Raw genomic sequence first — 27,955 nt, 5'->3', positions numbered from 1 at the left:
CTTACATTCTGTAATTTTGCTAAATTAATGTAGAAAAAAGGAAAGAGGTGGAGAGAGGCAGGAATGTTTAGTAACTCAAAGTGGTTTATTAATGTGGGGCAGAAAGAACCAAAAAGGATCGAGTCCTTCATAAACTCAACATCTCTGAATAATAAAAAGGTGAAAGTATTTCAAAATGTTAATGATTACATGTGGAAGGCGGCTTTAGATACTTAGCCTAGTGAAATGGGTGACTGGCCATGTATAATGTCTTTGTCTCACACAAAGTGATGAGGATGAATGAGATAATTAATATTTATACAGTCCTTTAATATCCTGCAGAAAAGGCTGTTGCATCAGATAATAGTGTACGCCATGGCTCAGTCTTCTGTCTCTCCTCGGACGGGACCCAAACAGCCTCTTTCTGATGGTCTCTTGAAAGATCACCCCTGTATCTCATGAGGACTAAGTGTGATCTTTGTTTCTGTAAACAAGAACACATTGATTGGTGATATGATTTGGCTGTGTCCACACCCATATTTCATCTTGAATTGCCACGTGTTGTGGGAGGTAATTGAATAAGGGAGGCAGGTCTCTCCTGTGCTGTTCTCATGAGAGCGAGTAAGTCTCCTGAGATCTGATGGTCATTATAAGGGGGTGTCTCCCTGCACAAGCTCTCTTTGCCTGCTGCCATCCACGTAAGATGTGACTTGCTCCTCCCTGCCTTTGGCCACAATTGTGAGGCTTCCCAGCCACGTGGAACTGTGAGTCCAATTAAACCTCTTTCTTTTGTAAATTGCCCAGTCTCGAGTATGTCTTTATCAGCAGCATGAAAATAAACTAATACAATTGGCGAAAGACATTACATCTTTTTGTACCTTAAATTTTATAAATCAAAACAATAACTACTTTTTACCTTCTGAAACTACATTTGTACTTGGATAGATGTTTTTTATTGAAATATCAGCCTTGAATAAACTGTGTCTCAACCTGGCTTTACAAACCTTGACACAATAGGAATTTATAATTAAGCGGAAATAGTTAGCATAGATTAAAATGGAAATTAACTTAGACCAGGTGGGTGTGATTAGAATCAAAAGGAAACAGGGATATTCCCACTATGCAGCTTCCATTTGCCTACTTCTAGATGCCAACATCCACGCAGCTCTTCCCAGAGCCTGGGATTTATACAAAACTTCTAATCTATACCTAGACATGGAATTCCCTGGTATTCTAACTAAAGAACCAGCTAGACTGAAAAGAACACATTGTAATGAAAAGACCATGTCTGAGAACAGCTTTACCGTCTGGTGAAATGTGGGTGAGACCTTCTTATTCTTCAGTCTTTGAGGACTGAAGATTCTACAAGGCTTATAAGGTCTGTAGGGGCCGGTGAGTGAATCACAGGCATCTCTAGACCAACTTAGTGTGTTAGGATAATCTTTTTTCACTCTGGGAAAAGGAAAAGGAGAAAATTATTTTTTCCACTTAGACTAATCACAAATCTTAACACATCTGAAAACATTCCAACGACAAAAAGGGTCATTTCAGAACAAGAAGCCGGCCGGGCGCAGTGGCTCACGCCTGTAATCCCAGCACTTTGGGAGGCCGAGGTGGGCGGATCACGAGGTCAGGAGATCGAGACCATCCAGGCTAACGTGGTGAAACCCCGTCTCTACTAAAAATACAAAAAATTAGCCGGGCGTGGTGGCGGCGCCTGTAGTCCCAGCTACTCGGGAGGCTGAGGCAGGAGAATGGTGTGAACCTGGGGGCAGAACTTGCAGTGAGCCGAGATCGTGCCACCGCACTCCAGCCTGGGTGACAGAGACTCCGTCTCAAAAAAAAAAAAACATGAAGCCTTTGGGTCCCAAGTTTGGCAGCTTCTCTCCTTATTCCAATGATCGAACGGCAACTGCTCTGCAAGCTTCTCTGTGCTGCTCCCCACCTCCATTGTCCTACAGATTCCCTTTCCAAAATCATCAGTGTGTGATTTCCTTGGAATAAAAAGCAGATATATAAGGTTACTCACTTTTTCCTAATGTTGAAACTTGCCTCTCAGTCACGTCAACCTGGCTTCATCCACTGTCAGTACTGTCGCTCCCGTTTTACTATTTTATGTGTATATTTTATGCTGTGAGAAAGGGCACAATTATTTGTACCATAAGAAAGAACTCTTGTCCTGAGAAGAAAGCCCCCAAAATACTCTGTAAAACTGTACTTCTTACAGTTCATTGTTGTTGTTGTAGGAGGGATGGTTTGTGACCAGGCTTAGAAATGTTTTCCCCAAAGATTACATTCCAAAGACAATAAAAGCAATCTCAGAATTGAGGAGTGTTGCCTTCATTTCACATCAAGCACTCACGGTTTTCCAACTGTGGATGTTCCACATTTCTGCACATAAAATCTAGGTCCATGAACGATCTGGTTCTGGACTTCATTAGGAGAGGACATTTGTTATTAGATGGGGTCCCCTCCCTGGCAAGAGGCAAGTCTGAGAACCGGCAAGTCTCAAAGCAGTTCCTCACGACTGCTGCTGTTACGTGTTACAGTCTGTGTACAAGTGGTTGAAATTTTTAAAAAATCACTCAGGAAATATGCTTTGTGTTCTATCATGTCTTGATACCATCAGTGTAGGAAAAAGTATGCCTTTGAGCTGGCCACAGTGACATGCATCTATGTCCCAGCTAGTCTGGAGGCCGAGGCAGGAGGATTGCTTGAGTCCAGGAGTTCAAGTCCAGCCTGGGCAACATAGTGAGACCTCGTCTCAAAAAGGAAAAAAAAAGTATGCGTTTGGAGAAGTCAAACTGTTAGGGTAAGTGAGAAAATTACTCTTGGCGTTCTTCACGGAGAGGTCTGTGCCCAGGGCTGTGACAGCTGATTGAACGTAGCTGCGTATGAGGCTGTGGTTGACCTAAGGAATGAGTAGATACGCTAAGCGCAGATCAGGTTAGAAGTGGACGACACAAGGTGATCTTCTGAGGGCAAACTGCTGAAAATAACTTGTCAATCAAACGTTTAAAACTGAAGCACTGATTCCAGTCATTCGCGGTCAGCAGTAGGGCTGGCAAGACGTACTACTTCCCAATGTTTTGTCATTTGTGCCGCAGCGTCAGCAGGGCCTTCATTCAGGAAGCGTCTCGTGTGTCACATGCACAGAGTGAAGAAAGAATGACAAAAGCTCTGAGCTCCTGGAGTCAGGACACTAGTGGGACAGACCCGCTTCAACCGTGCAGATCATCCCACAAACCCGCCTCGCTGGAATGTGTGATGGGCACCATGAGGGAAAAGCCAGGGATGCTGTGGGAGAGAAGGACAAGGGCATCCACGTCCCCGTGTGAGGGGAGCCAGGAAGCCACCCTGAGTCAGGAGCACCCCAGACGTCACACCCTACCTGCCCATCCTTTCTTACTAGAGGTAACATCTGGTTCACTTGACGGCTGTCATCAAACAAGTAAAGCTTCCCCTGGAGTTAAACCTGCGGATCAGAGCACTGCCCAGGTGTAACTGGAGTGCAGGCAGCCAATGATTAAAGACAGAAATGAGAGACAAGATATTCCATTTACATTGTCATGTATTCCAACACCTCGTACAACGGGCTGATCACAGACAGCGCTGTTGACATTAGGAACAAACAGTGTCACGGGCTGTGTTTTACTTGCTCTGAATAGAAATTCGCTCATGGAAGAAAAACCTACTAAGGCCAACTTACCTCAGCGGAGTGCCTGCGGTGCCTGAGCTGCGCTCACCTGAAGGTGTCCACGACAAACTGAAGGAGCTCTTGTTGGTATATAAGGAAATGGAATTCAGAGCACCCTCCTTCTATCCTTTTGTTTTATTTTCTATTTTTTCCAACTTCTGTTTCCACCAAGCTTCGGATATTGTGGATATTCCAGGTCGCGGCAGCAGGTGGTGCTTCGTGTGAGTGAGCAGCTTTATCCAGCGTGTGTGTGTGATGCATCCGAAGCTGCAGTTAAGTCGTTGTTTCCATCTGCATTCAGAAAGCGTCCCATCAGGGTGGTGGCTGGGTAATTCCAACGTCTACCATGAGAACTCCTGCTTAGCAGCTAGCTTTTGGAAGAGATTTGAGAGTAATTTTAACACACCCTTTCAAAAGATTCCACTTTAAAGGTAGATTTTTGTCACGCTAAACATGAACCAGCACTTTTGCATAATGACAGGATAAAAGTATGACCTCTACAAGAAATACAAAACGTTGACTTCCAGAGGTAGCTGTTTCTAACAAAACAGGCTCTCTTTGTTGTACGTCTTAGCTCCGCTGCCTTTTCCACTGCTTCACAGGTGACCATGTTCAATCCAGCTTTCCTGAATTAGGTATTAGCACGTTGCTAGATGCCCTCAGGTGACAACATTCAGATCAGTGAAATAACATAGTGATTCCTAGATAGAACACATTTCCTTTTCCTGTGTGCTACTGCGAAGTGTGTTCTGGTTGGGAGACATTTGGAATGCAATTCCTCTCATGAGCACCAATCATAGCAGTTTTCCTTTCCTCAACTAGGTCTTTGTGCAATGTGAGCAAAAGTGCAAATGACACATGCACTTTATAAAGTCTTTCAAAGACAAGCTCTTGGGGGTGGCTTCACGTGGGGTGTAGGCTATCTGGAGAGGGTGGGCACGACGGCATTACTCAGCCTGTCCATGGAGAGCGCTAATCTCCATACTGGGAAAACCATGAGGAGAAAGGGTTGGGTGGTGAGGAGCTCTGGAGTGCTTGTTTTGTGTGCACGCACACACACACGTGGACGAGGCGCCCAGGGAAGGGAACTCAACCCCTGCTAGTCAGTACCAGCCTGGGGCCCCAGCCATCTCCGCTCGCAGGGGCAAGAGGTGGAACGGAGAGAAAGGAAGCAGACAGACAGGGACGGGAGCCTCAAGAAACCCTGACACTTTTGATTCCCAAATACGCCAGCCTCTCTCATTCACCCTCCAACCCACAGGCTGCACTCTGAGCCTCTTTTGGCAATTTTATTCCTCCCAGACATGACCCCCTCCCTGAATATGGCTTCCCCTGGGCTTTGAGAGGACCATGCTGAATCTTGGTGAAATGTCGGATTTTCCGTGCCATCCCTGCTGCAGGTGGACAGGTGCGGGGAGGTGGGGAGGACTAGGGGCTCAGCAGCACCCCAGCTTCTTCTGCTCCTCCTGCTGGCCATGCCATGAGCGCAGCAGACACACTGGAAGGATGGCAGTTTGGCTTTGGGGTGACAGGGAAGGCAGACAGACATTTCTATTCCCTGCTGTCTGTGAATGCACCAAACACACACTGCATGGTTTTGGTCTCAGACCTCTAGAGGCTGTGCCACACACCTCTTCCCTGAGAAATGTGCTGGATAGCCGGGGTCCTCATTCTAGTCCAGTCCTTCTTCATGCTCATCAGCTCCTTCCTGCTTTGTTCAGCCATGGCTGCCCCAATTCAGTGCAGTGACAGGCGGTATTTTCCTCCTGGGAACTGGCCAGTTCCCTTCTTAAGTAGCTGGCCTCTGGTACCTACTAACCACTGAAAAGTTGGGAACGAAAGAGTTTCTGGACCCTGGTCATTTAGGTAACAGTACGCTGTGCTCTTGGACAGGTCAGGACACTGCTCATGATAAATCCCAGCATGCTCACCCTGTCACGTGCTGGGCCGCTTTTTTTTGAGACAGTGTCTTGCTCTGTTGCTCAGGCTAGAGTGCAGTGGCATGATCTTGGCTCACTGCAGCCTCAACCTCCCGGGCTCAGGTGATCCTCCCACCTTAGCCTCCCAAGCAGCTGAGACTACAGGCACACATCACCACACCTGGCTAATTTTTGTATTTTTTATAGAGACGGTGTTTTACTATGTGGCCCAGGCTGGTCTCACACTCCTGGGCTCAGATCATCCACCTGCCTTGGCCTCCCAAAGTGCTGGGATTACAGGCGTGAGCCACTGCGCCTGGCCTATCGGGCTGTTTGGGTAATGCCATCCGTGCCTCCTCCTGTGTGTCATGCGGGAACACCAATATTTTCTGATCTTATCTCTGAGCAGACATGGTATCAATGGCCAATAAAATAGGGCCTCCTGGAGACAGCCGGAGAGCTGTGCAAAGACAGCCAGCCACGCACCACGGTAGATGGAAGCTAATTAAAAATGACTTATTAAACACTGCAGACATCACAGCCCAAAGCTGCGGATGAACAAACACTCATGTTTCAACACTGGCTTTTCACAGGAAAGGCAGCCATGCTGTCGTTCTGGTAAGTCATTATTTACCTTCCTGAAACTCACCAAAGGGTCTTCAGTCCTCCCCAGGCCCCACCCCTGCCCCTTCTGTGTGCCTGTTACAAACCCTGATATTGAAGTCATTCTGCTTCCTTTAAACCGAGGTGTTTAGAAAGGCAACAGATTGTACAATTTCATGTCAAGGACTTATTCTCAGAAAAATGACTCATCTTTATTTAAAGGGTCTATTCAAGTGAGAAATGAATCATTCTCACCTGATGGCCCTCACTTGGTGGGAGAGGGGGTGGAGGTCCGGGGAGAACCAAGTCTCTAGGCGCTCTTTGCTGACTCTCAGGCTTTGGGGCCTGAAGGAAAAGCTGTTTTTTAATGCAATTGACCTAAACCAAGTTTTTAAAGTATCTTTAAGTATCCCCTCCCCCCCACCTTTTTTTTTGGACAATGAAACCATAGTTGCAACACCCAGAGCTTGGGCTTAGAACAACTTTGACAGGATCTGTAGCTGTGAAATTTGCATCCCTGTAACACAATAACTTATCATGATAAAGATCTGTTGACGTCAATTCCTTTATTACTCTTATTTGTAGGCCAAGGGAGGGACCCAGGGCCCTGATATTGTTGCCTTAGTGCTGTAAGGATTGGATCTGGGTCACTCTGACCTACAAATTGATACATGGCCCTGGAATAACCCACACATTTTGAAGAGGAAGAAACAAAAATCAGTTACTAAAGGCTTGGCTGACTCCAGATCATGCAATTTCACGGCTCCCGGGAGATGGCAGCCACTTCTTGGAAAACAGTCTCTAAAGGTACACAGAGCAATAGTGTGCTCAGCCCTGGGGCCAGCCGTGGAAAAGTGGGGCCAGGTGCAGTAGCTCACTCCTGGAATCCCAGCATTTTGGGAGGCTGGGGCAGGAGGATCGCCTGAGGCCAGGCGTTTGAGACCAGGTTTGATAATAGAGCAAGACCCTGTCTCTACAAAAAGTACAATTAACTGGCTGCGGCATAGGCGTGCACCTGTGGTCCCAGCTACTCGAAGGCTGCGGTGGGAAGATCACTTGAGGCTGCAGTGAGCTGTGGCTGTTCCACTGCACTCCAGCCTGGGTGCAGAGCAACACCCTATCTCAAAAAAATAAAATAAAAATAAAAATAAAAATAAATGAAAGAAAAGAGAGAAAGAAAAAGAAAAAAGAAAAGTAGGAAGAAGGCAACACTTTGATTATCTTCGTCTTTTTTTTTTTTTTTTTTTTTACAACAAAGCATTTGCTGGGTGACCAGCCGAGGGGCAGGACATGCAGGATGATAGTCAACTGCTGAAGAGGCACTTCTGACAGACTGGGGCGCCGCATAGTCTGCCCAGAGAACCATGTGTGAGTCTTTAAAATGGTCATAAATATGTGTAGGGATCATCACCTTATTTTTAGGGATTGTATCCATCTTAGGGGACCCCCGGAACTCCGGAAATCATAGCCGATGCTAGGTTGACATTCAAAAGCACAACGAAACCGAGCAACCCCAAGGACCAGATTCCAAAACCAAAAGCAAAACGACAACAGCCAGATGCCTGAGAGGCCTGTGCAGCACCGGTGGCCACACCTGCAAGGGCAGAGCGAAGGAAGGGCCACACATTGCCAGCACCTTGAGCCTAGGTGCCGGTGGGCAGTGTGGATGAGGACTGTGTCCCTGGCGTGGTCCCCATTCACAGGCAGAAAAACCAAGCCTCATGCAGTCTGTCTGCTGTGGGGGTGAGTGGGAGCTGGGTAGGGACTCCCCTGGCTCTTGGACACCAGCCCTCTGACAGGTGCTCCAAGCACCTCCACCAGTCTGCACGGGGACTCCCAGAGAGCAAGGGCATGGCTGTGCCCGCTTCTCTTTGAAGGCGATGCAGATGCACTCTTCTTTGTTGTCAAGAAAGTTCCATTTTGCTGTTTGCTGTCTCAGCGCAAACCTTTTGGAAAATTAGCAAAGCCATATGGAGATTGAAATCTCATTTTCTCCAGATTTCAAATACAGAAAATGACCCCATGATGAATTTCAAAGCCACAGTTGGGTTTGTAGGGCTCTCAGACTCATATAGGGGGTCTAACCCTGGAAAACCAAGGGTGTGCCACCATTTGCAATTCTCCCACAGAGGCCTGGGGTCACTCCCTTCCTGGGAATGCTGCTGCCTGGAAGGTCAAAGGCAGGGCAGTCAGGCGATCTCAGCATGGTGCTTTGTGGATACAGATCTGGAGAGGGGACATGGGGACTTGAGTGATGGGGGTGGGGTCTGCAAATGCAGGGCCAAGGGATGTGTCCATTTATTCCAAACTGATGGGACGTCCTGGCAGGAGACCACAAACTCATAGAAAAAGAAAAGCTGGCCGGGCGTGGTGGCTCAAGCCTGTAATCCCAGCACTTTGGGAGGCCGAGACGGGCGGATCACGAGGTCAGCAGATCGAGACCATCCTGGCTAACACGGTGAAACCCCGTCTCTACTAAAAAATACAAAAAACTAGCCGGGCGAGGTGGCGGGCGCCTGTAGTCCCAGCTACTCGGGAGGCTGAGGCAGGAGAATGGCGTAAACCCTGGAGGCGGAGCTTGCAGTGAGCTGAGATCCGGCCACTGCACTCCAACCTGGGCCACAGAGCGAGACTCCGTCTCAAAAAAAAAAAAAAGAAAAGCTGGCCAGGCATGGTGGGTCACACCTGTAATCCCTGCACTTTGGGAGGCCGAGGCAGGCGGATCATGAGGTCAGGAGATCGAGACCATCCTGACTAGCACAGTGAAACCCCATCTCTACTAAAAATACAAAAAAAAAAAAAAGAAAAAAAAGAAAAAAATTAGCCGGGCGTGGTGGCGGCGCCTGTAGTCTCAGCTACTCGGGAGGCTGAGGCAGGAGAATCGCTTCAACCTGGGAGGCAGAGGTTGCAGTGAGCCAAGATTGTGCCACTGCACTCCAGCCTGGGCAACAGAGCAATACTCAATCTCAAAAAAAAAAAAAAAGAAAGAAAAAGAAAAAGAAAAGCTCACCAGTTTGTACCAGTTTGGCACACTTTCATGATATACTCATGTGTAGATTATTTTTAAAAGGACAACACCGGGAGGAATGATGAATACAGGACTCTGGCAATCACTGCTAAGTTGATGCAGCACAAATGCCTTGTCTTGATGTAAGTGGTTCAACAAAACGCTGGGACTTGGCACTGATAGGGTCAAGGCTTTCTATGAATTAATAAGCAGATGTGTAGCCTCCCCTCCCTCCTGACCTCTGTCAGGTGAGCTGCTGGGCTATGAATGACCACACAGCTAAGTGCCGGGAGAAGGGGAGCTTGGAGCATCCACACACTCAGGGCCCCTTTGAACCACCAGAAACATGTGAAGCTTCATTTAAAGCACTCCTTGTGTATCTCCCAGGTGTTAGGAAGAGTGATGTCCAACCTTGGCAGCTGCTGTGTTCCTCGGAGTAAAACCGAGATTCTGGGCATCATCCTCAAAAGGTCCCGCGGCGATCGCGGCACTGAGTCAATCACCTGCCGAGTGCACCAGGGATGCCCCGTGCCTGGAACTGGCTGCTGTGGAGCACACAGAAGCACAGCATGGGGGCCCTGCCAGGCGGAGCCATGGGGCTTCCCAGCTCATCCCCACCCTCCAAGAGCCCACGTGCCTCTGAGCATCAGCCACGGTCTGAGCTGGGCACAGAATCAACTCGTGGCCTCTTCAGTTTCCTCAGCGGTTCTTTCTCGTCCCTGCTTCTTAGAGAGAGCCAGGGAGACAATTGAGAGAAATGGAAAAACAGGTCAAAATGGGGAGAAAGGGCTGCCAGCGCTGAGATCAACACTCATTGGGAGGCGCCCTGCTCTCCAGGTGCTGATAATTCAGATCACAAAATGCTCAACCGGTCAGATCTAATCGTGTAGCTGCACTGGTTCTCTGTGACTTCAAAATAAGAGCGAAGCTGTGTGTGTATTGATAACACCAATGAGCCACTTTCAGCTTCTGATTCAAAATTGCCAGCTGTTTCTCATCAGACTGTCGGTGGCGCCTACCAGTGATGACACTGGGTAGGGGGCAGCCCCGACCTGGGTGAGAACAAGCTCCTGGGGGATCCTCGCGTGCAGCCCGGGATGGGGACCACTGAAAGGACACAAACACATCACAGCCTTGAGCACATCACATCCCCCCATATGCCTCCACTTCCTGGGCCGGACACAAACACATCACAGCCTTGAGCAATGCCTCCACTTCCTGGGCCCGACACAAACACATTCCTCCATATATTTCAAAGAAAACACCTGGAGAACCTCCGATAAGGTTACAACTGTTTGTAAAACCGCAGGAACCAATAAGAAAGCTGCTAAAAGCATAATTTAAAATGTAAACCAATTGTAATGCCTTGTTCCTCTGTAACCTGACAAGTCCTGTTTACCTCAAGCTATAAAAAGCAAGCGCACGCATTGTTCCGGGCCCTCTTGTATGTTGTAGAACGGAGGGACCGGCCGGGCGCGGTGGCTCAAGCCTGTAATCCCAGCACTTTGGGAGGCCGAGACGGGCGGATCACGAGGTCAGGAGATCGAGACCATCCTGGCTAACACGGTGAAACCCCGTCTCTACTAAAAATACAAAAAGTAGCCGGGCGAGGTGGCGGGCGCCTGTAGTCCCAGCTACTCGGGAGGCTGAGGCAGGAGAATGGCGTAAACCCGGGAGGCGGAGCTTGCAGTGAGCTGAGATCCGGCCACTGCACTCCAGCCTGGGCGACAGAGCAAGACTCCGTCTCAAAAAAAAAAAAGAACGGAGGGACCAAGTTTGAACTTGTATTAAAGATCCTTGCCGCTTGGCTTTGACTCTGGACTCTGGTGGTCTTCCTCAGGGAATAAACGGTCTGGGCATAACACCACTACCATATGGGAAAACAAAGCTCGATTAGTGCACATTCGACTTTACTTACATTTTGATTTATTGTATTTATAATTATAGAGACAGTTATCTGCTCCTTGGGAAGTAGATTGAAGGACAGAGAAGTAGAAAAATAGTTATGCACAATCTCATTACCCAGATATGCCCACTGTTGATATTTTGTCATATTTCCTCCTGCGTTTTTATTACTGGGGTTTTTTTAAAGCATAATTGAAATCTTACAGTATATATGATTTCGGAAACTTGAAAAAAATTTAACATAAAAATTTCCTCATGCGTTAAACAATTTTGTAAACACAAAATGTAAACACCATTTTTAATGGTTGCATAGAACTGAAATATAGGCATGGACCACACTTTGAATTTTTTCCTCTTACATTATGATGCTAATAATATTGACTCCTTCTTACTGAGCCCTTGCTAATTGTGGACACTGTGTTTAAGCACCATACATAAATTATCTGGTTTTAGTTCTCAATTCAACGTTATGGAGTAGATACGGTTATTTTCCCAGTGTTATAGATGAGGAAACCAGGGCTCACTAGGGGCTAATTTTCCTGATTAAGGTGCCAGGGCAAAGGACCCACACCATGGTCTGTGTGAAGAGCCACTGGATTTTTCTCAGCATGTCTCCTTGGTCACACGGAAACACCGAGGCCTGTCGCGACTATCCTTGAGAATTGTGAGAATTAAAAACGAGGCTGGGTGCGGTGGCTCAGGCCTGTAATCCCAGCACTTTGGGAGACCAAGACAGGTGGATCGCTTGAGTCCAGGAGTTCAAGAGCAGCCTGGGAAACATGGTGAAACCCCGTCTCTACTAAAAATAGAAAAATTAGCCAGGAGTGGTGGTGCCCACCTGTAGTCCCAGCTACTCGGGAGGCTGAGGTGGGAGGATCACTTGAGCCTAGGAGGTTGAGGCTGCGGTGAGCCAAGATCTAGACAGGGCACTCCAGCCTGGGCGACAGAGGGAGACTCCATCTCAAAAAAAATGGGCTGGGTGCAGTGGCTCAAGCCTGTAATCCCAACACTTTGGGAGGCTGAGGCAGGCGGATCACTTGAGGTCAGGAGTTCGAGACTAGCATGACCAACATAGCAAAACTCCATCTCCACTAAAATACAAAAGTGAGCTGGGTATGGTGGTGTGTGCCTGTAATCCCAGCTACTAGGGTTGCTGAGGCATGAGAATTGCTTGAATCCAGGAGGCAGAGGTTGCAGTGAGCTGAGATTGTGCCACTGCACTCCACATTCCAGCCTGGGTGACACAGTGAGACTGTTTCAAAAAAAAAACAAGGCAGCCAGGTGCGCCTTCCCTCTCCATACCCTGTGCAGTAGCCTGGCAGCTGCTCCCAGGCAGGGAGAAGTAGAGGCAGGGAACGGGAGCAGCAGCTGAGTCCAGCTCTGTGCAGGGCTGGGACAGAGGGCTTCAGGGTCACGGCCGGCAGCAGTAGCCCTGTCCCCAGTGGTTTGCACACTTTGCTGTGTAAAAAGAACCTCAACAATGGAATCAAATTCAGCCTTGAAAGGAAGGAAACTTTGCTCCATGCTACGACACGGGTGCCCCGGAGGACACTGTGTTAAGTGCAGTGAGCCGTCTCAGAGGGACACGTGTTGCTGAGCCACACAGGTGAGGAACACGGAGGAGTCAGGGCCAAGGAAACGGAAAGTGGAAGGGGTGCCAGAGGCTGGGGGAGGAGGAACGAGGCATCTGTGTTTCATGGAGACAGGGTTTCAGTTTGGGAAGATGGAAAAGGTCTGGAGGTGGAGGGTGGTGATGGCTGCACAGCAGTGTGACTGTGTGTAGTGCCACAGAACTGCACACTTAAAAACGATGGAAGGGGCCGGGCGCGGTGGCTCAAGCCTGTAATCCCAGCACTTTGGGAGGCCGAGACGGGCGGATCACGAGGTCAGGAGATCGAGACCATCCTGGCTAACACGGTGAAACCCCGTCTCTACTAAAAATACAAAAAACTGGCCGGGCGAGGTGGCGGGCGCCTGTAGTCCCAGCTACTTGGGAGGCTGAGGCAGGAGAATGGCATAAACCCGGGAGGCGGAGCTTGCAGTGAGCTGAGATCCGGCCACTGCACTCCAGCCTGGGAGACAGAGCAAGACTCTGACTCAAAAAAAAAAAAAAAAAAAGATGGACGGGGGCGGGCGCGTGGCTCACACCGGTAATCTCAGCACTTTGGGAGGCTGGGAGAATTGCTTGAGTCCAGGGTTCAAGACTAGCCTGGGCAAGATTGTGAGACCTCCCCCCATCGCTACAGAAAAAAAAATAGTGGGGCATGGTGGTGCACACCTATAGTCCTAGCTACCTGGGAGGCTGATGGGAAGGGTCACTTGAGCCCGAGAGGTCAGGGGGCAGTTAGCCATGTTCACGACACTGGGTGGCAGAAGGAGACCCTGTCTCAAAAAAAACAAAGCAAAAAACAAACAAAACAAAAAACAGTTAAAGGATAAAGTTTACATTATGTGTTTTACCACATTAAAAAAAAAAATAAAAGCAGCAAAGTTTCTCCCCATTGACTTGGGCTGTAGACCCTCCTTTGAAGAACTTGAAGCCGGGCCTCATTGCTAACCTATCACAGTAGGTGGAGACTTAGATGCCTGCTTGCTAGACGCAGTGGCTCACGCCTGTAATCCCAGCACTTTGGGAGGCTGAGGCAGGCAGATCACGAGGTCAGGAGATCGAGACCATCCTGGCTAACAGTGAACCCCCGTCTCTACTAAAAATACAAAAAAAAAAAAAATGAGCTGGGGGTGGTGGCGGGCGCCTACAGTCCCAGCTACACTGGAGGCTGAGGCAGGAGAATGGCATGAACCCAGGAGGCGGAGCTTGCAGTGAGCTGAGATCAAGCCACTGCACTCCAACCTGAGCGACAGAATGAGACTCTGTCTCAAAAAAATTTAAAAAATAGATGCCTGCTCAAGGAGAGGAAATGAGGGAAAAGGGGGCCGGAGACGAGACCCAGGATCAATAAAAAATCACTTGGGAGTAACATGACCTCTTTCAGAGGACAAGCAGGAGAAGGTAGGCACTACCACCTAAAGCGTATTCTCAACATGTGGGCTAAGCCCCAGAATCTGCCCCCTGCACTGGGCAGGTGCAGAGCCTGGGCTGCCCCCGCCTCTGTGAACCAGACCCTTAAGGACCTTTGAAGGCCAGCAGCTCACACAACTCATGCTCTGCCCTCTGACTTCATTTCGATGCGGGATTCCAGAAATTTATGCTGATTGAAAACCACCGACCCAAAGGAACCTGCAGAATGCCAGGGATACCCTTGAGAAAGGTATGCAGGCTCTCACCCGGGCTTAGCTCCCTAGGAGGAGGGAAGAGTAGAGGGGACGGCTGTGAGCTCCGCGGCCCCAGAGCAGCTGGGGTAACTGAAGTGAAATCGACCCAGCAGTCCCATAGACAGTTTTTTGGGATATACAGAGAAATTGACCCTTTTGGTCTTTAAGCTTGAAACTTAAATTTGTTTTATCTAAGTTCCTTCCTGGGAAAGGACTCCTCCAGGCCTCTGAAAAGGTATTGACGAATTGAAACTCACCAGTTCACTGCATCCACACAGTGAGAAGCCAGGCCCCTCATTAATCATGCTTGCTTCCTTACCCCTCCCGAGTTCCTGTTTTCCCATACATTGTTACATTTCTTCCTTGCTATACAAACCCCTAACTTTAGTCGGCCAGCAAGAGGGCTGAGACATCTTCCTTCTCATCCACTGCAGCACCTGATTAAAGCCTTCTTCTTTGGCAAGGCTCATTGTCTCAGTCACTGGCTTTCTTTGCAGTGAACAGCAGGACTCTAAACTGAACCCCTGGTGTTTCCATAAGAGAAAGGGCTGAGCTTCAGCACTCACAGCCTCTGTAGCTGGGGCTGCAGTCAGGAACTGGCCCAGGCAGGTGCAGGGACAGCTCTCTGCACCAAGGGCAACAGGACCCAGAATCAGGAAGCAAATTTTAAAGACCTCTGAAGAGTCTATTTAAATATTAGAAAGTTCAGGTACTAAATCTTACACATTTTGCTGATAATTGAGCCCCAGGCTGTCACTTCCAACCTACTTATACCCAAAGACAATTCATGCAAGCTTGGTTACTTGAATTTTCAGCTCACAGTGTATTAGAAATATAATATTTGGGGAAGGAACTGAGGGTGCTGCCTGAGCCAGGCAGGTAGAGGGGGCTCTGAGTCCCTCCCTGGCTACAGAGCTCCAGGTTTTATGCAAGGAGGAAAATAACAGACAACTCTGTGGCTTCAGCCATTTACAGAGGATGAACAATATCAAGTACTGGGAATGGGGGCTCCAAGAGGAAATCTCAGGCCCCATGGTGGAATACGTTTTCTTTCTTATTAGAACCATTGTGACAATAGGTTAAGGACATTTGTTGCTGTGGGGAGGATTCCAGCAGAGCTGTGCCTTTCCCTGGAAGGCGGCAGAGGGTGTCTGAGCACTGAGAGGGAGTGAGCTTGCAGCCCTTGGCTGTCACTGCCTGCTGGGAGCCCATGTGGCTGCTTCTCCACTTGCAAGTGTCACGGGGCTACCAGAACAAGTCACACAAACCAGGGGGCTGAAAGCCACAGGATTTGACTCTCCCACAGTTCTGGAGGCCAGAAGTCTTACATCCGTGTGTGGGAAGGCTGTGCTCCCTCTGAAGGCTCTAGGGAAGGGTCCTTCCCTGTTTCCTTCAGCTCCTGGTGGCTCCCACAACCCTCGGTGCTCCCCAGTTGGTGGGTGCATCACTGCACTCTCCACTCGCATCTCCCGATGGCGTTCTCTCATCTCCAGATTTCCCTCTTCTTTGAAGGCCACCAGCCGTCAGATTCAGGGCCCACTCTAATCCAGTATGACCTCCTCTTAACTTATGTTTGTAAAGACCCTACTCTAAATAAGGTCACAGTTTCAGGTGTGTGTTAGGTGGCCATGAACTGGGGGGATGTTACTGAACCCAGCGCACCCATTCTTACTCCCTTCCACTCTTCTGAGACTTGTGATTCAGCCAGCCAGAGCCCAACCACTGCGGGCTGTCCAGGACGTTCCCTGTCCTGGGCTGAGGATGAGCAGGCAACACTGTGGAAACCGGCCTGAGGATGGCAGGCACTGGTGGGAACAGAGCCACAGGGCTCCCAGGAACACCCTCAGAGCTGCCTTCAGTTTGTACCTGGCACCCATGTTATTGCTGCGTTTACTGACATAGCCAAAAAAATCCCCTTCCCTGTGTTAGCTGGCCTGATTGGGGCTCCCCTTACAACCCAGGGTGTCTCAAGGGATGTCTCCCCAGGCACACAGAGGAGAAGCTGCCCCCTATTAGTTCTCAAATGAGACAAAAGGAACTTTTCTGCTTTGGGAAAAAGTAACTGAAAAGGGACTTGGTTTTGAGGCCAGTCTATCTGCCATTGGTCCCCTCGCTCCATGGCACAGGGCCAACTCTGGAGCCGAGGACCTTTTGGACAATTGAGGAGCTGTGCCCCCGGGCAGTGAACTGAAAGCAGTGTTGGTCATAAACCAATTCTGGCGAGGACAGGAGACATGTGACACCTCTTGGCAGGTCCCAGTCCTGGGCGTCTTGGAATAGACACCAAAATGAGAAGAATCCAAATAAGGTCTGATGTAGACAGAGGAGACATTGCTAATTGGGGCAGATCCTAAAGCAAGTCTTCAGTAGTTTTTGTGATCGTGTGTGGAAATCATATGGTAATAGATATCAGTAATTGTAACAAATCATTAGAAATCACTAGAGGTAATGTGCCTCTTGAAGACAAATGTCTACTTGTCATTTTAATGAAAAAATAGTAAATATTTTAAAAGATGAAGACTTCAACTACCTGATAAACATATTCTTAGGACACTCTTGACCATGTCAGATAAAATATAAGTCACTCTGTGGCATTGCTATAAATGCATACATTTGCTCAGAGTGAGGAAGGACCCATTTGTGCTGTTTATAATAAAGGAAAACACATGAACCGAGATCTTTATTCAATACTTGCCGGGTGTGGTGGCTCACGCCTGTAATCCCAACACTTTGGAGGCTGAGGCAGGCAGATCACTTGAGGTCAGGAGATCAAGAACAGCCTGGTCAACATGGTGAAATCCTGTCTCTACTTAAAAAAAAAAAAATTAGGCTGGGCATGGTGGCTCACGCCTGTAATCCCAGCACTTTGGGAGGCCAATGCGCGTGGATCACAAGGTCAGGAGATGGAGACCATCCTGGCCACTATTTTAGTCTCTACTAAAAATACAAAAAATTAGCTGGGTGTGGTGGCGGGTGCCTGTAGTCCCAGCTGCTTGGGAGGCTGAGGCAGGAGAATGGCGTGAACCCAGGAGGTGGAGCTTGCAGTGAGCCGAGACCGCACCACTGTACTCCAGTCTGGGTGACAGAGTGAGACTCCAGCTAAAAAAAAAAGAAAAAAAAGAAAATTAGCCAGGCCTGGTGGCAGGCACCTGTAATGCCAGCTACTTGGAGGCTGAGGCAGGAGAATCTCTTGAACCTGGGAAGTGGAGGATGCAGTGAGCCGAGATGGTGCCACTGCACTCCAGCCTGGGTGTCACTGCAAGACTCCGACTCAAAAACAAAACAAAAAAACAAAAAACTTAAGTGCCAATTTATTTTTCTTTTATAAAGAATCAAGAATTATATGAAGAATGAAATGTCACTTATTACTAATATGCAAGTTTGCATGGCTGATTAGATGAAGATTTTTCTCAGTAAATATAAATCTTTACTGCTAGGTGTATATGCAAGAAAAATGAAAACACGTTTCCACAAAAACCTGTACATGAATGTTCATAACAGGATTAATCAAAATAGCCAAAATGTAGAAACAACCCAATTGTCAATGATGAGGAGATAAACATAATTGTGGTACATTTGCAAAATGGAATATTACCTAGTAATAAAAAGGAATGAGGTACTGGCATGCTATAACATGGATGAACTCTGAAATACTGTGTCACATCAGAGGAGCCAGTCACAAGCCACCACATGCTGCATGAGTCCATTCACCCAGAAGGCACAGGACAGGCAAATTCATAGCGGCAGAAAGTGGAGTGGCAGGGATGGGGTTGGGTTAGGGACTGGAGTGTGGCTGCTAATGTATACAGGATTTCTTTTAAGAGGTCAAAAATGTTTTTTTTTTTTTTTTTTTTTTTTTTTTTTGAGACGGAGTCTCGCTCTGTTGCCCAGGCTGCAGTGCAGTGGCCGGATCTCAGCTCACTGCAAGCTCCGCCTCCCGGGTTTACGCCATTCTCCTGCCTCAGCCTCCCGAGTAGCTGGGACTACAGGCGCCCGCCACCTCGCCCGGCTAGTTTTTTGTATTTTTTTTAGTAGAGACGGGGTTTCACCGTGTTAGCCAGGATGGTCTCGATCTCCTGACCTCGTGATCCGCCCGTCTCGGCCTCCCAAAGTGCTGGGATTAGAGGCTTGAGCCACCGCGCCCGGCCAAAAGTGTTATTTTTAAGATGGGTTGTTCATTTTTGTTTTTTAAATTTACTTTTATTTTAGGTTTGTGGGTACATGTGAAGGTTTGTTACCTAGGTAAACATATGTCACAGGAGGTTGTTTTACATATTATTTTATCACCCAGGTATTAAGCCCAGTACCCAACAGTTATCTTTTCTGCTTCTCTCCCTCCTCCCACCCTCCACCCTCAAGTAGACCCCAGTATCTGTTGTTTCCTTCTTTGTGTTCATAAGTTCTTATCATTTAGCTCCTACTTATAAATGAGAACACGTGGTATTTAGTTTTCTCTTCCTGTGTTAGTTTGCTAAGGATAATGCCTCCAGATCCATTCTTGTTCACGTAAAAGACATAATCTCATTCTTTTCTATGGCTGCATAGTATTCCATGGTGTAGATGTACCGTATTTTCTCTATCCAATCTGTTATTGAAGGGTATTTAGTTGATTCCATGTCTTTGCTATTGTGAGCAGTGCTGCAATTAATATGCACATGCATATGTCTTATACGGTAAAACGATATATATTCCCCTGGGTATAGACCCAGTAATGGGATTGCCAGGTTGAATGGTAGTTCTGCTTTTAGCTATTTGAGGAATTGCCACACTGCTTTCCACAACGGTTGAACTAACTTACACTCCCACCAACAGTGTGTAAGAGTTCCCTTTTCTCTACAATCTCACCAGCAACTGTTTTTTTTGTTTGTTTTTTGGACTTTTTAATAATAGCCATTCTGACTAATATGGTATGTCATTGTGGTTTTGATTTGCATTTCTCTAATGATCAGTGATATTGAGGTTTTTTTCATATGCTTATTGGCTTCATTTATGTCTTCTTTTGAGAAGTGTCTGTTCATATCCTTTGCCCACTAAAAATGTTCTAAAATTACGTAGTGGCAATGGTTGTGCAATCCTGTGAATATATTAGGAAACACTGAATTGTATACTTTTGTGGGTGAATTCAATGGCATGTGAATTATATCTCAATAATTCCTACCTTCAAAGAGCTCATAATCAGGGCATTCAAGCATTTTTTTCCTCTAAGACATTTCCATGTTTTTCTTATAATAATCAAAATAATTGGATCAGGGCTTATGACAATTAGGATTTTTTTTTGACAAATTCAGACAGCAACTTCTGCTGTTGTTAAATTGAAAAACAATCTTGTTTAATGTCTTCTTGAGATATGAAAGCTTAAATGACAGCTTGCTTCATTCTCTTTCACTTCTTTCTCCTGATTTCTAATCCCTACCCAGTTACAAAAATTATGCTACTACACTGACAACTCTTTCTTTATGTTTTTCTTTTTGAGTCAGACTCTTGCTGTTGTTGCCCAGGCTGGAGTGCAATGGCGCAATCTTGGCTCACCGCAACCTCTGCCTCCCAGGTTCAAGCAATTTTCCTGCCTCAGCCTCCCGAGTAGCTGGGATTACAGGCATGTGCCACCACACCGGGCTAATTTTGTACTTTTTAAAAAATAGAGATGGGGTTTCTCCATGTTGGTCAGGCTCGTCTTGAACTCTCGACCTCAGGTATCCACCTGCCTCGGCCTCCCAAAGTGCTGGGATTATAGGTGTGAGCCACTGTGCCCAGCCGACAACTCTTGTTAAAAATGTCCCATGTTAGGAAAATTATGTATGGCACTGTGGGAGTATAATGCGGACATTGCTAAGTGGATGTGGATGGGTAGGTGGAGATGGGAATTGTGAAAAGTTTAGATGTCAGGTTAGAAACCCTTTGCTTTTAAATTTCATAAATGCAAAATTTGCTTTGAGTAATTTGGATACTAATTATAAAAATGAGGGCGGAAAATATCTCCATTATGTCGAAAGTCACATTACCACATCAGGACAATTGCTTCTTTGAACTATTTGTCGGGGGGGAAAATCCACATTTTGTTGCATTGGACGCAGAAATGAGCTGTCCAGGAAGACAAAGTAGAGGGCGCCCAGTTCTGGTCACAGAGCTCTAGGGCACAAGAGTCAAATGGTGGTTTCAGAGCAACCCCTGCAGTCTCTCCATCGCCACACCCAGAGACGAGGCAGCCGACTTCACAGGGCTGTTAGAGAAATTAGGCAGCTCCTATCGGGGAGTGGCTCGGGACAGTGGGTGGGATGCAAAAGCACTTAGTATACACCAGCTATCACTGTTGCTGTTGTGATGAGGACCATCACCTGCTCAGGGGTAGCTCTTACCAGAGTCTGGGGACTGAGCTTCCGGGGCTGTAACTGTCTTGACCTGCATGGCAAATGGGTTGCCTCTTTTACTGGTTGGGGTTCCATGTCCCACTGGAGCCTGGGGAGCCAGTTGTACAGGGGCCAGGAGGCAGAGTGGGGAAGATAGGTCCCCAGGTGGAGCGGGACAGTGATCGGGATTGGGCAAATGATGCTAGAGATTCCATTCGAAGAACACCTGCAGGATGGGTGTAGGGGCAGCAGTGTGGGGCAGGGGCTGGCTGGCACTGGGACACTGTATCCTGGGACAGCAGGCTGGAGGCAGCACAGGCTGGGACCTGAGTGTGATATGGCAGCTGGGACGATGGAGCAGAAGGCCTTGCTGCATTGGCTGTTCTGCCGGCTCCTGTCTGAGGCCGTCTCTGAGTGCCCTGAGCCCTCCTGCATTCAGGCACTTTCCCAGGTTCTGGGGACACCGGGGAATCCCATAAGGCTCTGCTTTTATTAGGCAAGAAACCAACAGGGAAGTTGTGTAGATTTCCCAGGAAGGAAAGACATCCAGGAAAGCAAGCAGACAAGGCCAGGGAGGGAGAAAGGGAAGGTCTTTGGACAGAGTGACTGGGGGCTCATGAGGGAGAACACTGGAGCTGAGACCTGAAGCAGGAGGAGATGAAGCCAGCCCTGAGCAGTTCTCATGGGAAAGAGTTCCAGACAGTGGGACTCAGGGTCAAAGATCCTAAGACAGGACCAGGAGCAACCTCATTAGGGAAAACAGAGACCAGTGGGGGACGCACATGCTGTGAGAGGCTCAGGTCCATAGGTACGGGGTCCCAGTGACCTTGAGAGCCTGTGGCTCCTCCTGCCTGGAGCTCCAGGAGGGACCCTGTGATGGCCTCCTGCAGGGGTCCTGCACCCAGGGCCCACTTCCCCTCCAGCCTACAGAGGCAGCCAGCAGGGATTCAGACCTGGTGTGGGGACCCACGACCTTACTCTCAGCGCTCCCCTCCTTTCTGCCTCCAGGAAGAAATGCTGTGCCTCCCAAGCCGTTTGCACCCTGGTCAGATGGGGTCGTTTGTGATGCAAAGAAAGTCACAAGTTGGTTGCTTGGGAGCTGTATTCGTCTGTTTTCACACTGCTGTAAGGAACTGCCGAAGACTGGGTAATTTATAAAGGAAAGAGGTTTAATTGACTCACCGTTCACCATGGCGGGGGAGGTCTCAGGAAACTTACGCCGTGGTTGAAGGGGAAGCAAGACACCTGCTTCACAAGGCAGCAGGCAGGAGACTGAACACGGGAGGAACTACCGGACACTTAGAAAACCGTCAGATCTCGTGAGAACTCACTGTCATGAGAACTGCATGGGGCAAACCGCCCCAATGATTCAATTACCTGCACCTGGTGTCTCCCTCCACCCAGGGGGATTGTGGGGCTTACAATTCAAGATGAGATTCTGGGTGGAGACACAGCCAAACCATATCAGGAGTGAACGGGGACTTTGCAGCCTCTCCTTTAGGTTCACAAAAGCAGGGTCCATTGTGAAGTGGGGAACTGAGCATCTCTCACACTATCAGAAGGCAGGAAAAAGGGAAACGCAGCTGTAAACCATCACCCATTATGTTTCAATCAGCTCCACTCTTTTCCGGTGTTCTCAGGCTCGCGCCATGCCCTTTGGCCCTTGGCAATTTGCTTTGCTTGGTCTGCCTGGTTTTCTATAATAAATGAGCTGAGAACACACAATACTTCCTCTCTTGGCGCAAGGACAGTTGCCACCAGCAAGTCAAGCCGTGTGATGATACATGGGGCGGGCGGTGACCAGGGCAGGTGGTGACCAGGGCGGACTTCCTTTGGATTTGCTCTCTGCTTTAGGAAAGTCAGGTGGATCTCTCGGGAGCCTCCTGTTAGCTTCTGACAAATGGCTGCCCGCTCATCACCTCCACACTGAGGCGACTACAGGTGGGGTGAGTGGGGTCCCCCCAAAAGACACATTTAAGTCTGAATCCCTGACCCTGTGAATGTGACCATATTTGGAAATAGAGTCTCTGCTGACAAAATCGAGTTAAGATGAGGCTGTCCTGCAGTAGGAGGCCCTGACCCAGGGACATACAGGGAGGACAGCATGTGACTCCAGTGGCAGAGAGCACGATGACAAGCCCACAGCCAGGGAACGTGAACACTGAGGATTTCTGGGGCCACCAGACACAGAAGGATCCTCCCCGGAACCTTCAGAAGGAGCAAGGGCCTGCTGACACCTTGACTTCAGACTGGCAGCCTCCAAAACTGGAAGAGAATACATTTCTGTCATTGTCTGCCGCCCCGTGTGCGGTGATTCGTTATGGCAACGCTGGGAAACGGATACAGGCAGCGCTGACAGTTGTTCCTCCAACTCATCATGGTGAGACTGTAAAATATTGATGCATCTGCACAGATTAGACAATAAAATGCAAAATGGTAAAAAAAAAAAACAAAAACAAAAACTAGGTTTGTAGAATTATGAATGCTCTTAAACCTGTTTTTGGAGTAAATGTTTCTACATTGTCATAAATAATATTTGAAAAGAAAAGCAGCTACTACTCAGAAAGTAGAGTCACAGTTGGTAAAAACCCACATAGGATGGTCCAGCAGCACCAGGTTATGGTAAGGGGTAGGGAGCAGGGGTGACGCCCATGCTATGGTTTTCTGGATAAATGTGTTGCATATCTCTTGCTAGAAGAGGGAGTCTTCCTCCATTTTCTTTCTTTCTTTCTTTCTTTTTTTTTGAGACAGAGTCTCACTCTGTCGCCTAGGCTGGAGTGCAGTGGCGCGATCTCTGCTCACTGCCAGCTCCACCTCCTGGGTTCACACCATTCTCCTGCCTCAGCCTCCCGAGTAGCTGGGACTACAGGTGCCCACCACCACACCAGGCTAATTTTTTTTTTTTTTTTTTTGTATTTTTAGTAGAGACGGGGTTTCACAGTGTTAGCCAGGATGGTCTCGATCTCCTGACCTCATGATCTGCCTGCCTCGGCCTCCCAAAGTGCTGGAATTACAGGCGTGAGCCACCATGCCTGACCGTCTTGCTCCATTTTCTGCTGCTGAAACAGAATACCACAGACTGGGTAACCTATAGAAAACAATAAGTTTATTTGCTCATGGTTCTGGAGTCTGGGAAGTCTGAGATCCAGAGGCCACATCTAGTGAGGGCCTTCATGCTGTGTCAGCACGTGGCGGAAGGACTGGTAAGCACGGTGAGATAAAGAGAGGCATGTGGCCCAGCCTATCCTCTTATGCTGGCATTAGCCCATGCACAAGGACACAGCCCTGCGGTCTGATCGCCTGCTAAAGGCCTCACCTCTAATACTCTTACAATGGCAATTACATTTCAACATGAGTTTGGGCAGGGACATTTAAATCACAGCAAGGGGACAGAACTTGATTTCAAGTTAAACAGATTCTGACGTCATAACTTGCTTAAAAATAACTCACCGCAGGCCGGGCGCGGTGGCTCACGCCTGTAATTCCAGCACTTTGGGAGGCTAAGGCAGGCAGATCACGAGGTCAGGAGATCGAGACCATCCTGGCTAATACCGTGAAACCCCGTCTCTACTAAAAATACAAAAAATTAGCTGGGCATGGCGGCGGCACCTGTAGTCCCATCTACTTGGGAGGCTGAGGCAGGAGAATGGCAGGAACCTGAAAGGCGGAGCTGGCAGTGAGCCGAGATCGCGCCATTGCACTCCAGCCTGGGCGACAGCGAGACTCTGTCTCAAAATAAATAAATAAATAACTCACTGCCATATTGTTACAGGAAAGGGGTCCTCATCCAGATCCCAAGAAAGGGTTCTTGGATGTAGCGCAAGAAAGAATTCAGGGCAAGTCCATGCATTAAAGTGAAAGCAAGTTTATTAAGAGAGTAAAGGAATAAAAGAGAAAAAAAGGCCGGGCGCGGTGGCTCAAGCTGTAATCCCAGCACTTTGGGAGGCCGAGACGGGCAGATCACGAGGTCAGGAGATCGAGACCATCCTGGCTAACACTGTGAAACCCCGTCTCTACTAAAAAACACACAAAACTAGCCGGGCGAGGTGGCGGCGCCTGTAGTCCCAGCTACTTGGGAGGCTGAGACAGGAGAATGGCGTGAACCCGGGAGGCGGAGCTTGCAGTGAGCTGAGATCCGGCCACTGCACTCCAGCCTGGGCGACAGAGCGAGACTCCGTCTCAAAAAAAGAAAAAAAAAAAGAATGAGAGAGAGAGAGAGAGGGAGAGGTGGGACCCCGTAGGGGCAGGTAATCCCCTTTTTTGTCCCTTGGCTCCATAGACAAAGAAGTCCCAAGAGCTTCTAGTTGCCAATTTTTATTATTATTTCTTGAGGACATGCTAAACAAGGGTTGGATTACTCATGCCTCCCCTTTTAGACCATATAGGGTGACCTTCTGATGTTGCCATGGCATTTGGAAACTGTCATGGCACCGGTGGGAGTGTAGCAGTGAGGACAACCGGAGGTCCCTCTCATCACCATCTTGGTTTCGTGGGTTTTAGCCGGCTTCTTTACTGCAACCTGTTTTTATCAGTATGGTCTTTATCACCTGTATCTTGTGCTGACCTCCTATCTCATCCTGTGACTTAGAATGCCTTAACCATCTGGGAATGCAGCCCAGTAGGTCTCAGCCTCATTTTACCCAACTCCTATTCACCATGGAGTTGCTCTGGTTTACATGCCTCTGACAATATGACGATTTGAGACAAGACAAGGACAGCCAGAGAGAGGCATCTGAAAAGACCTGGGTCCTGCGTTCCCTGAGCCAGAGCCTGGGCAGATCTCTCGCCCTGAGGTTCAGCTCTTCACGTCCTCGGTGGAGATCTTTGTAGCAGTTTGCCAGCCTCCCAAGACTGTTGCAATGGGGAGTGAAATGAAGTATGGAGATTCTTTGAAGACGGAAAAAGGCAACTCAAAAAATTCACATGTCATTCACAACATTAACAAGGAGGGGAGCCACAGGACACAAGAAACTTATTTACCTTAAAATAGTGAAAACAAAGAAAAGTGCTTTTTAGGATTTATAATTAGTGTGGTTTTACTATCTGTCTTGCAGCACACATTTTAATTGAATCTAAATGTGTCATCAGCTGTTTGAAACCTACAGACTCTGCAAGTATGGGTACATCCTACACAGAATCAGAGTTTCACCTGTTCTGGCATTCAATTGTAAATTTAATCAGAAACCGAGAACTGGACAACCGGGGTCTGCTTTTGGACTGATCATCCCTGTAGTACATATGGTTAATTTTAGTCATCGGTAGGAGGATTGTTTTTCTTTCAACTTGGATTACTTGGATCTTTAAAATTTAAGTACATATGTTTTCAAAGTTAATAAAAAGATTTTACATTTCAGTGGAGAGCTTAGTGATACTAAGAGCAGGTCCAAGCTGAAGGGAAGCTCAATGAGATGTTCCCTCCCCTCCCTGGAGGGTAGGATGGGAAGGAAACTGTGGAAACCCCATCTCAGCTCCAGAACCACTCCAAGTCACGAGGAGAAGCCAAGGAATCCGAGGGAATTTTGGCAAAACGAGTGGGAAACGTTCCTTTGAACACACAGCCTTTCCAAAGAGCGTGGTTTCCTCCCTTTTCCCACCCACTCTGCTTTTGGCATTAACCTTTTTGTGATTGGAAATTCCGATAATGAACAAAATTTATAATGACATTCAAAGGCTAGAAAAGTTTGTCATTCAGACGAAGCCATGGACAGTTAAATTATAATGCTTCCTAATTGTGTTTCATCAAAGCTCAGACAAGAGGGCCTCAGAGAAAACATCCGAAGAAGATTGTTTTGTCTGGAGAGGACAGCGGCTTAGGAAATGACCACTAATAGAATGTGAAGAGCTATTATTAGGGCAGAGGCTTTCTATGATTTCCTCATCTGCACCATGGACAGAACAGGAGAGCAGTTGTTTGGGTGGGTTTCTGGTTACCCGCCCCTAAGGGGTCCCACCTCTCCCTATCTTTTTTGTTTTGTTTTGTTTTTTAGACAGGATCTTGCACTGTAGCCCAGGCTGGAGTGCAGTGGCACGATCTCGGCTCAGTGTAGCCTCCACCTCTCAGGTTCAAGAGATTCTCCTGCCACAGCCTCCTGAGTAACTGGGATTACAGGCACCCGCCACCACACCCAGCTAATTTTTGTATTTTTAGTAGGGATAGTGTTTCACTATGTTGGCCAGGATGGTCTCAATCTCCTGACCCCGTGATCTTCCCACCTGGGCCTCCCAAAGTGCTGGGATTACAGGTGTGAGCCACCAAACCTGGCCTCTTCCTCCCTAATTGAGAGGTGAAACCAGCTGGGCTTCTGGGTCAGGTGGGGACATGGAGAACTTTTCTGCCTAGCTAGAGGATTGTAAACACACCAATCAGCACGCTGTGTCTAGCTAAAGGTTTGTAAATGCACCAGTCAGCACTCTGTAAAAACGGACCAACCAGCACTCTGTAAAATGGACCAATCAGCAGGATGTGGGTGGGGCAAAATACGGGAATGAAAGCTGGCCACCGGCACTCTTGGTTCCTCCTCCATGCTGTGGAAACTGTTGCTTAGATCTTCCTCATAAATCTTGATGCTGCTTACTGTTTGGATCTGCACTACCTTTAAGAGCTGTGACACTCACTACAAAGATCTGCAGCTTCACTCCTGAAGTCAGCGAGACCAGGAACCCACCGGAAGGAAAAAAAACTCTGGACACATCTGAACATCTGAAGGAACAAACTCCAGACACACCATCTTTAAGAGCTGTAACACTCACTGTGAGGGTCCAGGGCTTCACCATTTAAGTCAGTGAGACCAGTAACCCACCCGAAGGAACCCATTCCGGACACACAATCTTTTAGCCCATTGCTACCAGAGCTAAGTTAGGAAAACTATTTTCCTGGATTGATGGGAAGACTGGGCTGTAAAGAAAGTTGACTCGAAGCTAGGCTGAACGTCTTTATGTAATTAGCGAGCTTTGTAATTGCACAGTATCTGCCCACCTCACAGAAAGGAGAGGATCAAAGAAAGCCACGTCTGTGACAGGACAAAAAGGATGGAGCACAGTATTGGAAAGAAGTGGAGACGAAGCATCGTTCAGGGCACAGTTCCTCAGCCGTGTTGGCGGGGCCAGCTTCTTTTATGGTCATATCTACTCCCAGGAACCCTGAGAGAATTTTTTTTTTTTTTTTGAAACAGTGTCTGGCTCTGTCGCCGAGGCTGGAGTGCAGTGGTGTGAACTTGGCTCACTG

General features: G+C 48.0%; 1 long non-coding RNA gene across 1 annotated transcript; it reads right to left on the bottom strand.

The window, feature by feature from the left end:
* Positions 1 to 65: 65 nt before the first annotated feature.
* Positions 66 to 21,973, bottom strand: LOC117062526. The gene is made up of 3 exons (XR_004428418.1): positions 21,913 to 21,973; positions 2,009 to 4,047; positions 66 to 463 (listed from the first exon to the last, which is right to left on the bottom strand). It is a non-coding gene; the product is annotated as an uncharacterized LOC117062526 (long non-coding RNA).
* Positions 21,974 to 27,955: the final 5,982 nt, after the last annotated feature.

This window comes from Trachypithecus francoisi, unplaced genomic scaffold, assembly GCF_009764315.1.
Source record: "Trachypithecus francoisi isolate TF-2019V2 unplaced genomic scaffold, Tfra_2.0 Contig01474, whole genome shotgun sequence".
Lineage (NCBI taxonomy): Eukaryota > Metazoa > Chordata > Mammalia > Primates > Cercopithecidae > Trachypithecus > Trachypithecus francoisi.
This window is presented reverse-complemented; position numbering and strand designations above follow the sequence as displayed.